The sequence below is a fragment of the Zootermopsis nevadensis genome, unplaced genomic scaffold, assembly GCF_977971745.1.
Source record: "Zootermopsis nevadensis isolate Lab colony 2312 unplaced genomic scaffold, Znev_1.0 Znev_ptg000004l, whole genome shotgun sequence".
Classification (NCBI taxonomy): domain Eukaryota; kingdom Metazoa; phylum Arthropoda; class Insecta; order Blattodea; family Termopsidae; genus Zootermopsis; species Zootermopsis nevadensis.
In genome coordinates this window covers 6,680,244-6,692,300 of record NW_028259136.1, presented here as the reverse complement: position 1 = coordinate 6,692,300, position 12,057 = coordinate 6,680,244, and the positions used below count along the sequence as shown (strand labels likewise).

Here is a 12,057-nt window from a genome sequence, read left to right as displayed (position 1 = left end):
TTTCAGAGATCCTCACGATCGGCTGCTTATGAAAATCGCGGCATCGGGCGTGGACTCGAGGATAGTCGTATGGATAAGAGAATTTCTTTTAGGCCGAACGCAGAGAGTTAGAGTAGGAGGGCAATTATCAGAGGAAGTCAGAGTAACATCAGGAGTACCGCAAGGGAGTGTATTGGGTCCACTTCTATTCCTCGCGTACGTAAATGATATTTGGAGGAACATTGAATCGACTATTAGACTTTTTGCAGATGACTGTATAATATATAGGAAAATTATAAATAGTAAAGATATAGAAAAGATGCAGATGGATCTAAACAGTCTGGGGGAGTGGGCGGTTGAAAATGATATGAAAATTAACCCAAGTAAAAGTAAGGCAGTTAGTTTCACGAGAAGTCGGGTGAAGGAACCACTAAACTATTCGTTACGGGACCAAATAATTCCGGAAGTGAGCAGTTGTAAATACTTGGGAATTATCTTAAGCAGCGATTTAAGCTGGGCTGATCAAGTAAATTATACGGTGAAAAAAGCCTGGAAGGCACTTCATTTTACAATGCGTGTTCTCAAAAAGGGGAATAGTAACACTAAAAGTCTAGCCTACACATCACTAGTGCGTCCGATTCTGGAATATGGGGCGGCGTGCTGGGATCCTTACAGGGAGGGGCAGATAAATGCGTTAGAACGGGTGCAAAGGAAAGCATGTAAATTTGCATATCACAGGAGCGATTCGAACTGGGAAACCCTGGCACAGCGTAGAAAGATAGCACGAATATGTGCTCTCTTCAAGGCGTACACGGGAGATCGGGCATGGAAAGCTATAGGTGTCAGATTGCAAAGGCCATACTACCTGAGCAGAGTCGATCATATTCGGAAAGTTAGGAGCAGAAAACAAAGAACAGATATCGGAAAATATTCCTTTGTAAATAGGACCATCCAACTCTGGAACCAGCTACCTGCTGAGGTTTTAGGGACTCTCTCCTGTAAACCAAGTACGTTTAGGAAGAAGGTTAGGAAAGTGATAAATGAGGTGAAGTAAAGGGAATAGATGGGTGGGTGCAGTGAAGGGGGGTAAATTGGGGTGAGGATGGGAAGGTTTCATAAGTGTAGTGAAGTGAAGAGAAGGTCCTGATGAAACGTGTGATTCATTACTGTTACTGACTTATGTCTAGTTGGTATTAATTTTTAAGTTATGTACTTTAGGTTATACGGTTTTGTAATATTATGAGCTGTTTTATTTTGAGTGTGGTGTGTTGTTTTGTTGTGTCTTATTGTTCTTGTTGTGCCTTATGCTTTTTGTGTCTCATTGTTTTTGTTGTGTCATGTCTTTTTGTCTTACTGTATTGTTGTGTCTCATTGCTTTGTTGTGTCTTATTGTTCTTGTTGTGCCTTATGTTTTTTGTGTCTCATTGTTTTGTTGTCTTATTGTTTTGTTGTGTCTTATGTCTTTTTGTCTTACTGTTTTGTTGTGTCTCATTGTTCTGTTGTTTCTTATTGTTATTGTTTGTGTTGTCTTATGTTTTTTGTGTTATTGTTTTGTTCTGTTTCATTGTTCTCTTGTTTCTTATTGTTTTTGTTGTCTTATGATTTTTGTGTCTTATTGTTTTGTTCTGTCTCATTGTTCTGTTGTTTCTTATTGTTTTTGTTGTCTTATGTTTTGTTGTGTCTTATTGTAGGACCACTGCCACCGGGTAAAAACCCATTTGCAGTCAAATAAATAAAAAAAAAAAAAAAAAAAAAAAAAAAATACTGCCTCCGTCATCAGGGCGATGAGTATGAAGATTTCTGTCTTCTGGGTTGTTGCGCTGTGTAGTCTGGTCGATGTTAACCAACGTTTCAGAGGTCATACTGCCTCCGTCATCAGGGCGATGAGTATGAAGATTTCTGTCTTCTGGGTTGTTGCGCTGTGTAGTCTGGTCGATGTTTACCAACGTTTCAGAGGTCATACTGACTCCGTCATCAGCGCAACAACCCAGAAGACAGAAATCTTCATACTCATCGCCCTGATGACGGAGGCAGTATGACCTCTGAAACGTTGGTTAACATCGACCAGACTACACAGCGCAACAACCCAGAAGATATAAATCTTCATCGCCCTGATGACGGAGGCAGTATGACCTCTGAAACGTTGGTTAACATCGACCAGACTACACGACGCAACAACCCAGAAGACGGATATCTTCATACTCACCGCTGTGAGAACCTCAAGTCTTACACCCGTTTATGTTTGCTTACCATTGAAGCCACTGTGGTTCTTGATGGCTTCGTGTATTATTCCGAATATGATACGTTAACAACGAGACAGACAGCATCAGGAAATAGTGAAACAAAAAGATTTTACAAAGTGACAGAACCGAAGCATTTTCGTCCATTTTAATGCACTGTAACGCATGTCGGCTGCTCTGGTATCAGAAGGAGAGAGCCTCCATTACAAAGCATCATCGTGCTGATTATGGAAGCAGCAAGCTCCTCTGAAACGTCCGTCAATCTCTACAGATTTCTGGGTCTGAGCGCCGCTGGGTCGTTCCGTGACTGTACTCGTAACACTGAGCAGTCTGCTCCCCGCTTCTGAGTCAGCTACCCAATAAAATGTTCTGGCTTCCGTCGGCTTGAAATTCGCCCTCGGTCCACTTGCTTTTACGTTACTGTCATTAATCTTTATTATGGACTGAAGAGAAATGCCATTTTACTGCCAGCTGCCAAGAAGTGTATCTGCTTTACTCCCCAGGGACCCCGTAATATGAAGTAAATTTCGCGACATTTACCTGCGTCTGAGCCATGAACTGGTATCACGTTCCTGTTAAAATTAGGAAGTTACCAAAGTAGAATGTACGACCAGTAATAACACGCATCATAAGACACAGGGACTGAAGATGTTTCCTAGGCGGCTGTGTGCATTTTAGCCTACATTACTTTCGGGAAAAAGTGGCTTATGAAACCATGTTTTAGTGTACGTACAGCTTTTCTACCAACCAGTAGTAATATGACGGACTCACGAACTTAATTGCCTGTAGATTCCTCAAATGATTTGTCTTAATAGACATTAGAGAAATAAGGGACTAGAATGTGAAAGAACAACATGGCGACTGTGCGAGAATTTCCATTTGATTTTTAATCTGACAGAGGTGACTAATCGATCGGCTCTAAGCATATGAACGTTCGTGAAAATGTACTGTAAAAACTCCATCAAATTGAATATGGCTGTCTTCTGAATTTTTGCGTTGTGTAATCTGGTACATTTTTACCGACGTTTCGGAGGTGTTTGCTGCGAGTCTTCCAGAATTTTTTGAGTTCACTGTATGTAGGGACGTCTCAGTTCACGGCCCGCATCCCCCCAACCGTACTTTTTTAAAGACAGTTTTATTCTCTACGATGAAGTTGGCTGATATCGGAAAACACTTTGTTGATGTATCTGACAATTCCTGTCGCTGCGAGCAACTGTTCAGCTTAATGAAGAACGTCAAATCAAGAACTAGGACTCGTTTTACTGATGAACGCTTTGGGAGATGCACGCTAATAGCAACAACAGAAGTTAAACTGTTTATTAAAAGATTAGTCAAGCATAAACAGTATCCGATTTCTCGCTAATGACTGATATTTTTAAAGGACTTTATTTGTAAATAAGATTCCCGTTAGCAGTAGTAAGTAATTAGAGCTGTTAATAAATTGTAATGAAGTTTCAGTAAATTCCCATCGTTTTGTAACCTGACGTTTCGCGAGTCGGTAAGAAATAGTGAACGTGGCTCCAGATCTTAAAAGGATCCCCTGCTACATGTAATGTTTTAAATTCATATGTTGCGAAATTAACTTAGCAGTAACCCATTCGCCTACATTGACAGCAGCGAGAATTCTGCCATTTCTGGTAACATCAGGCACGTTTTAGCTGTAAAACGTTGTTGGATACGAGCCGAAATAGTTTCTTTGAGGAGGGGACACGAGACTAAATTTTACGATTACCGCGTCATACATTTCCATGTCTCTTGATTTATTCTAAGTGTTATCGGAAAAGACGAAATAAGACAACGCATATGTGGATTGCATAAAGTAATAAACATCCAACCATCGCATTCCGTCTGTGTTCGCTTATTCTGTTTACATTGCAGTATTCGTATGTGAAACCCTGCTTATAGAACAGTGTGCCACTGTTTCCTTTATCAGATTTCCATTCCGTTAAGTAGATTTTCCAGGGAACTTTGCATAAAGGCGATGAGGAGGCCTCTCGCTGTATAAACACGTTCAGGCGTTTCAGTCCACTGCAGCGCAAACGATCCAAGTCAACCATCCGCTCCATCAGAACGCTAATGCCTAGGAAGAAGATATCATTTGTGTTTGCTTCAAGTACTTAAGGAAAATCGACCCAAAATACTGCCTATTCTTTGTCTCACATAAACATATTATGGAAGATGTGGCCGGTGTCCCAAATAGGTGTATTTACTAATTCTGTGAATAGAATATGTTTTATTAGATGGTAAAGTTGCGTCATATTGTGATATAATAAATATATATTAAATCTTGTCCGTCTAATCACAATAAATTCTTATTAAATATTAAAATATTACAATAATTAACATTTAAAATATTTAAAATATCAAATGATGTTCTTTATCGAAATATTTCGATTAATTAATTAACATTTAAAATATTTAAAATATCAAATGATGTTCTTTATCGAAGTATTTCGATTAATTAATTAACATTTAAAATATTTAAAATATCAAATGATGTTCTTTATCGAAATATTTCGATTAATTAATTAACAGTTAAAATATTTAAAATATCAAATGATGTTCTTTATCGAAGTATTTCGATTAATTAATTAACATTTAAAATATTTAAAATATCAAATGATGTTCTTTATCGAAGTATTTCGATTAATTAATTAACATTTAAAATATTTAAAATATCAAATGATGTTCTTTATCGAAATATTTCGATTAATTAATTAATATTTAAAATATTTAAAATATCAAATGATGTTCTTTATCGAAATATTTCGATAAAAAACATCATTTGATATTTTAAATATTTTAAATGTTAATTATTGTAATATTTTAATATTTAATAAGAATTTATTGTGATTAGACGGACAAGATTTAATATATATTTAGAATATGTTTTAATAAACATTTCATCGCGCTGTTGATGAAGGCAGCAAGGACCTTTAAAACGTTGTTAGACTTCTACCAGACTAGACGGTTTTACAACCCGGAAGACGGCCAAACTTCAAACTCAAACAAACCATTACATACGTCAGCAGTGGCACGAAGTAAATTAGCGAATCTAGTGAAGGCGTTCAACATGATCACCGTTTATGTCTCCCGTAAATATAACTTACTGAGGACTATAGCAAGGTTAATATTCTGCATTATAATGTGTGAAAATGAATTTCAAAGTAAACGTGTAGAAATTATCTCTGACACATCATATTTCCGCTTATAACATTTCGCTGCTGTTAGAGTAGATGATTTCGCTGAAGTCCGCAGACCCCCAATACCATGAAGTTACGCCAAAAGTTTAATACGTTATTGTAATTTATTGCTTTTTTTTAAAAATTGTGAATGCGGCAACTTCTCCGACTCGGCTGTAAGGCGGGGTATCTAGCCATAGTGCTGCAGGCGTGCAGTCCTCAACTCGAGCGCTGTCCTTTGACTTCAGAGCCCTTCAACTGCGACCTGTTTTCAATTAATTGTTTCAACACGCTGCCTTTTGCTTTTATATTTACGTATCGGAGCAGTCGTAGATTTTTTTTATAAATGATACGATATGGTATTATTTTGATCTCATTATACTAAATTGAATTTGAACAGAATACTAAAGTTCTTGACTCAATATGGGATCATGGCAGACGAAGGGTCTCCAACAAACAGACTTTTTAGAAACCGAAATCTTCGCATATTTTTCTGGGGCATATATCAATATGATGCACGTAAAGTGACCAATTTTTAAAAGTGAAATTCTTTCAACAATCTCCCATCAACAGTTCTAACGTGGTACTAACTACACTAACCTGTAGGCGCCATTTAATATATGAAATTTGACAAGGTGATATATCGTGCCGGTTACAGTGGCCACGCGGTCCGGGGCGTAGTTTCGAATCTCACTCGAGGCATGATGTTTGTCCCCGTCTTATCACTCGTATTCCAAGGAGCCCTACCAAATGTCTAAAACGACTAAGAAACCTCCCATGTGAGAGGAGGTTAAGGTCCTTCATGGACTGTAAGGCCACATCATCATCATCATCATGTATTGTTCAATACCGTATTTCCTCGGTTTTAAAACGCACTTTTTTACGTTTTAAATTTTCCGAAATCGGGGTGTGCCTTACGTTTGAATCTACATAGCCCGTAACTGTCCAGTGTTATTCTGCTTCTTTTTACATCGCACTTAAACGCTCCTGCTTTGCCAGTCTGGAGCTTGAGTCACACAGCAGAGTCTGTTTCACTTCTTTTGACAATTTACAGACGCGCCAGCGAAATTCACCGCGTGCAGTGACCCGTATCAAGCGAACAGCTGTGAGGACTGGGCAGCATTTCGTTGGCAAGTTTAAACTTAATTAAGGAAGTTGGGAGATAAATTTCGTTAACATGAAGTATGACGCAGTGACAGGTTTATTTACAGTGTAGGAGGGTGTCTGTGGATATGTAACAGTGAGAGTGCTTTTGAAAGTTGTGCCATTTGTCTTTTAAAGGGCACAGAACTTTTACTTGTGTCAGTGGGCGTACATCTGAGGTTCTGCACTTCTCTCAGCCTTACATAACTGCTCTTATTCGCCCCGTACCGTGGAACATAGTTCGCTTATAAATGAAAGAACCCTTACGCAATTACCGTGTGTTTCCCGAAACATTCGGTTCAAGGTCACGTCGTCTCCGTACTTTGTAATTTCCCACCCTTGGTCCTGTGTAGCACGCGTGGTTTCTCCGTGGCATCCCAACAATTACTCCATTCACACACAGAAGAAGGCAATGGCAAACCACTTCTGGATCATCTGCCAAGAACGTATATGAACAGGTCCCAGTCCGAGAAAAGGATGGAAGGATCCTGTTCGTATGGACCTGTCGTCAGACAGAACACTAAATAAAAAAAAGTATAGGACAAATTGGAAGGGTAGTAATAAAAAACGCAGTCGGTCTTCGTATGGGGACACCCTGTATATCCGCCCTAAAACTTAACGTGGTTTGACTTCTTGGTGTACATCCTTTTATTTAATGTTACGTCTCATGAACACAAAGATTAATGAGACAGGCCTAAATACGTCATGTTTTGTACGCTATAAGACTGTAGAGTCATACTTTAATAACGGAGCAAAGTGGTACGACGTTTAGAAAAGTTTCCCTGGAAGGCAGTAAAATCCGGATGTCTTAAATGAGCCCGTGTTGACATTGCAATCAACGGCTGTCCCAGTTCCTGGGAAGGACGTTTATATTGCCGCAGTTTCGCATCCCTCCTGAATACCTGCATTCACTTTCCTCACATCCAAGTACTTCTCTGACTATTATGTGACGTCACCTGACCTTTGAAGTAAGAAGAAATGAGGGCAAGGTTAGCATAGTCGCTCCAGAACTATGTGTTACAATATAAGTGTTGAATCGTGTTACGTGCACCGAAAACGAAATTGAGTGACGTAAGCATTTGGCTGTCCGCAGCCCCGCCCTCTCGTCTCTGATGCTGCTATTTTATGTATTATTCACGTTTCTTATACGGGCAAAATTTGTTTTTTCCAACATTTCTCTCTGACTTTTCACGTATAAAAAAATTCCTGGAAGTTTTTCATCTCCTTTTTTTTTATATCGGAAGTTTAACAGAATTTCTATCTTTTGGAAGACGTTCGTGAAAATCATTTTTGCCGTTCTGTTTCCGTTTTTAAGACGAGTAAAATGAAAAGTTGTGTAGAATTTCCCCCTAGTTCGTATCCTATCCATGGTTTTTGGAAGTCCTTATTTTCGGGAACGTGGACTAATTACTTGTCTGATCTGAAAGTTTAACGACGAACCGAATAAATTAAATCTTTTCGGGCTATGAGCCGTGTAAAATGGTTACAACTTACCGACGTTTCAAGGACCATCTCTGTCCCCATCATCAGGCCGTCCCGTATTTATAGATAAATGAACGCAGACAATGGACTCCCTGATGATGGGGACAGAAATGGTCCTTGAAACGTCGGTAAGTTGTAACCATTTTACACGGCTCATAGCCCGAAAAGATTTTTTTAATTGCCTATCCTTTATATCAGCCACGGTGGTCTAGCGGTTAGAACGCTGGCCTTGTAATCCTGGAGTCTCGGGTTCGATTCCCCGTGGTGCCCGAATTTATAACTTGTGTTGGGCAAGACCGTCGTCTAGGCATCACGGAGTTTTCCTCCGGGGGCTTCCCCGGTTTCTCCGTGGCATCCCAACAATTACTCCATTCACACACAGAAGAAGGCAATGGCAAACCACTTCTGGATCATCTGCCAAGAACGTATATGAACAGGTCCCAGTCCGAGAAAAGGATGGAAGGATCCTGTTCATATGGACCTGTCGTCAGACAGAACACTAAATAAATAAATAACCCTTTATATGTACATGATTACTGAACCTTCGGTCTTAATTTTGAAAGAATCGTCATGACCGATACTTGGTCACAGTTTTTGAATTATGGTGCGTGTGGAATACTGAACCTGATTTCTGGTATCGTCAGTATTTCTTGTTATATTCTGTCCTTGTACTGTTGCACTGCGGAGTAATTAGTCAGGGTTCGTTTGGATGAGATGCCACTAAATTGTACACTAACTCCGTGTTGAAAGCAAGACTAATATGCAACAAAATGGTAGCGAAACTGACATTTCAGAACTTCATAAATATAAGTAAGATGGATGATATTGTTATTATGAAGATGGGAAAGTAGGCTGATATAGACGTGTCCGAAGGAAATACAAATTTAATTTAGAAGTTTTATAAACTTAACAGCTTTGAGTTAGGGTTCGCTCTGCGTGTATAAACACTCAGTTGTGATTGACGTTAAGGAACTTTTTTAATCTTACATGGCTGTATACAAATTTCGCTCCCACTCTCTCCCCCCCTCCTTGTAGATCCTTTCTGACGGCAAGCAATATTTTCTCATGCTGATGATTTATAATTTCCTCGCTGGCTGAGATAACGCAACAGCGAGACAGATAACAAATGTTAAGATAAGACACACAGGGCTAATTCAGCGTCTTACTGCCTACGAACTACGAGATCTGCAGTTAACTTGCGTCTTGCCTCGTCTTCTTTTCTGATTCGCCAATATAATTTGATCTTCAGTTTTAAAATGAGGGTGGCTAATAAATCCTTTGAAAGGGTTACAAAGTTCAAATATTTGGGAACAACAATAACAAATCAAAACGATACTTGTGAGGAAGTTAGGAGGAGACTAAATTCCGGAAATGCTTGCTACTTCTCAGTCCAAAATATTTTGTCTTCCCGTCTGATTTCTAAGAACCTGAAAATTAAAGTATACAAAACAATAATCTTGCCTGTTGTTTTGTATGGGTGTGAAACATTGTCTCTCACTCAGAGGGAGGAAAACAGATTGCAGGTGTTTGAGAATCGGGTGTTGAGGAGGATATTTGGGCCTAAGAGGGAAGACGATGGGGCGTGGAGAAAACTGCACAATGACGAGCTTAAAAATCTGTACTCCTCCCCCAGTATTGTGAGGGTGATTAAGTCGAGAAGAATGAGATGGGCGGGACATGTAGCGCGCATGGATGGGACAAGAGGTGTGCACCAGGTACTGGTTGGGAAACCTGAAGGGAAGAGACCGCTGGGGAGACCTAGACGTAGATGGGAGGATAATCTCAGGCGGGATCTAAGGGAGATAGGAGTTGAAGGAGACTGGATTTTGTTGGCCCGGGACAGGTTCCGGTGGAGGGCTTTGGTTAATTCGGTGATGAACCTTCGGGTTCGGTAAGCCATCTAGTTAGTTAGTAACACAAGTTTAGCTGAAGGATTCGTCTTTGGAAAGTTCTTCTTAGCAAAGACGCCAAGATTCCTACCGTAACGCATATTAAGTTGAATACTCTGAACATGATGTAAAATCAATAGTGTTACAAAATTCAATTCTCTGCTGTCTATCATCTTGAGTAATGTCGTCATATTTCTATTTATTGTTGATCTAACGACGCTACTGTCAGTAGCTGAGACTGTATGGCGTCGAATATGTGGACGATTAATGGTTAATAAATTGGAAAGGATATGGAAGGAAGTGGTCTTGGTGTAATTTGAGAGGAATTATTCCAGTATTTACCTGGAGAAGTGGAGAAAAAAAACACAAAACGAGTCATTGACGGTAGTCGGTCTCTGGACCACGATTCCAACCCGGGACATCCTGAATGTACAAAACCAGAGCGCTCAACACTCTGGCGGGATGTGCCATCGAAGTAACAAGCCGATGATAAATATTTACACTCTTAATTTGTAAATAAAGATTTGATGTGCCGTTCTGTCTTCTCTTGTAAAATATTTGTTTTTAATTCTAAATTCCTCGGTGCTGTGTTTTCCCGTAAAGATTTAAAATCATAACCGAACATTATTCATTTAACGAAGCAATGAACGTTCGTTGAAAGAATACAGAGTGTTCTAGAGAGATGTACACACACGTTCAATGAATGAAATGAAGACACTTTAATAAATTAAACCAGACATTAATATATCAAATCTAAAACTTCTTGACGATGGTGAAGAGTCAATTGAATAAAAAATTTCTTGGATATTATCCATCGTCTAGTAAATATACATACGTACATCAGAATTGGCACTTGGAGAATTAGCTAATCTAGTGTGGTTGTTCAAAATGTCTACCGTCAGCTTCGTGGCACAGTTGACAGCGGTGAGCAACTGACGTGCGTCGACCAAATTTGCTTGTGTGTTCACATCTTTTCGGAACACACACACACATATATATATATATATGCTTTCTTCGAAAATTCTGAATTAAGAACGCTCCTAGCTGAAACAATTTACAAGGTACAATTGTTAATGAAAGATTACGTCATATGCTTCAGTTTACGACTATGCAAACATTGTCTTGGTGTCTTCTTTAACTACTGTAAATCAATATGGCATAATGCCCATACCAAATTTAATCAAAATCCGTCCAGCGGGTTTCTAGCCGTATGATGCGGACGGACAGACGTGATCAGTGTATATGCGTTCATTGCATGAAAGTCATGCTGAACTCGGGGGGGGGGGGGGGGCGCTAGAGAGTTCCGTCCCAGGGTTCGGTTTTGCTGGCAATGTGGAATAACCACAACATACATCTTCATAATCGAGCTCTGCCAGGAACTGAGGCGCTTAGGAAACCACTCGTACCGCAGATGTTTTGAAAGCAGTCTTGCAAACATCCTGCATGAAATGTATTGCAGAGCGAAGAGGGAAGCATGAACGTATTTTATCGAGCTGTGGGGAACCTTCAACCATTTCTGTCAGTCATGAGTCCTGTACCCCCAATTATTTACAGTTTTGGAAACCAGGAAACAGTTAAATAACTGAAATGTTGGTACCTACGTACGTACGAGTCTGCAGGATGTCGAAAACCAGAACATCATCGTCGAATATGACCGTATTCCGTTATGTTAACCGCAGTCTCATATAAATTGCCCGACGTATTAGACGTTCTTACTGTTTATATCATCAGGGCAGTAATAAACTCTGAAACGTCGGTCACTTTCTACCAGACTTCGCGTGTTTCATAACATCTTTGCAACAAACAGTAACCTTTGGTGTGCAGTTGCCGCTGTAATTCCGACATCCATCGGCTTTCTGTCTACCCATTGGCTTGGTTGCATGACTAATGTGTAGGAGCTACAGCGTAATGTTACCTGTGCATGTGTACTATTTATCTGCAGTGTATTAAGTGGCCCTTGAAATTCCCATTTTTCTTTACTGGCTGTAATAAATTTATGTCATGATGACGTAAATCCTGTGTTCCCTTACTAGGTACAGTCAGAAGATGACTCTGAAGTTTAAAGTGGAAATATAATTCACAGCGGTGCTTCTCACGGAAATGTTTGACGACGAATTGCGTACCAGAGAAAGGAAGTTCAGC

At 39.6% G+C, this 12,057-nt stretch overlaps 2 protein-coding genes across 4 annotated transcripts in view; one reads left to right on the top strand and one right to left on the bottom strand.

Moving 5' to 3' along the window:
* Positions 1–12,057, top strand: part of LOC110828757 (uncharacterized) — a 161,582-nt gene that overhangs the window by 62,943 nt on the left and 86,582 nt on the right. The gene's annotated exons all lie outside the window — the stretch shown is intronic.
* Positions 1–12,057, bottom strand: part of LOC110828765 (uncharacterized) — a 101,043-nt gene that overhangs the window by 30,880 nt on the left and 58,106 nt on the right. The window lies entirely within an intron of this gene.